This window comes from Eriocheir sinensis, chromosome 60 (assembly GCF_024679095.1).
Source record: "Eriocheir sinensis breed Jianghai 21 chromosome 60, ASM2467909v1, whole genome shotgun sequence".
In the NCBI taxonomy this organism is placed as follows: Eukaryota; Metazoa; Arthropoda; class Malacostraca; order Decapoda; family Varunidae; genus Eriocheir; species Eriocheir sinensis.
This window is the reverse complement of record NC_066568.1, coordinates 7,170,316-7,171,202: the sequence shown is the minus strand read 5'-3', so window position 1 is coordinate 7,171,202 and position 887 is coordinate 7,170,316.

Here is an 887-nt window from a genome sequence, read left to right as displayed (position 1 = left end):
ATTTACAGAAAACAATTGTAGAAAAGCAGGCAAACCAGTGACTAGATTACTAGACATTTATTGAAAAACATGCAAATCATTGGCTGCAGAAAACAGTTTCATCAAGACTGGCGAGGGAGGGCAGCTCGTGGGACGTCACGTGTAATGCAGCGTTGGCAGATGTCACGATATTGACCAGCACCACGTCGGCGCCTCTCGACACGATCACGTGTTGCCATGTAGTCATTTTCTCCCTGGCGATTTTCCGTGGTGCTTCTGTGGTAAAGATTTCGGTCATGCAAATTTGCCCCGCCTTAGGCCGCGGTCACACAGTCACGACCTTGACTCCCGGCGCCTCCCGACGTCGGGCCACACACCGACAGTTTTCGAAATTTAAAAACAATCGGGCCTTCCCCGACATCTGTCATCCATCAGCAATAAGCTATGACGGTCGGATGTCCAAAATTGTCCATCTCAACAACGTCTCAACAACGTCGTTTCGAAGTCGGCAATGGTCGGCATTCAAGGCGATCTACTTACGATGGTCGTAACGTACGTCTACCAGCGCGTTATTTCCAACGCCGGGAGGCGCCGGGAGTCAACTTGCTTGTGTGACCCTGACCTTAAACGCGGCGATCACGTCGAGAGGCGCCGACTTACTTATTTAGTTGGCTAGGTTGTTGCGGGCCGGATTGTTATATAAATATCAAGCAGGGTGACGGGCCATGAATTCGGACTCTGCGGGCCATAATTTGCATACCCCTGACCTATACTAATCACTTAATCAGTAAGTCAGCCAGTCTCTCTCTCTCTCTCTCTCTCTCTCTCTCTCTCTCTCTCTCTCTCTCTCTCTCTCTCTCTCTCTCTCTCTCTCTCTCTCTCTCTCTGATGTACTTTTTTTCTGTTGC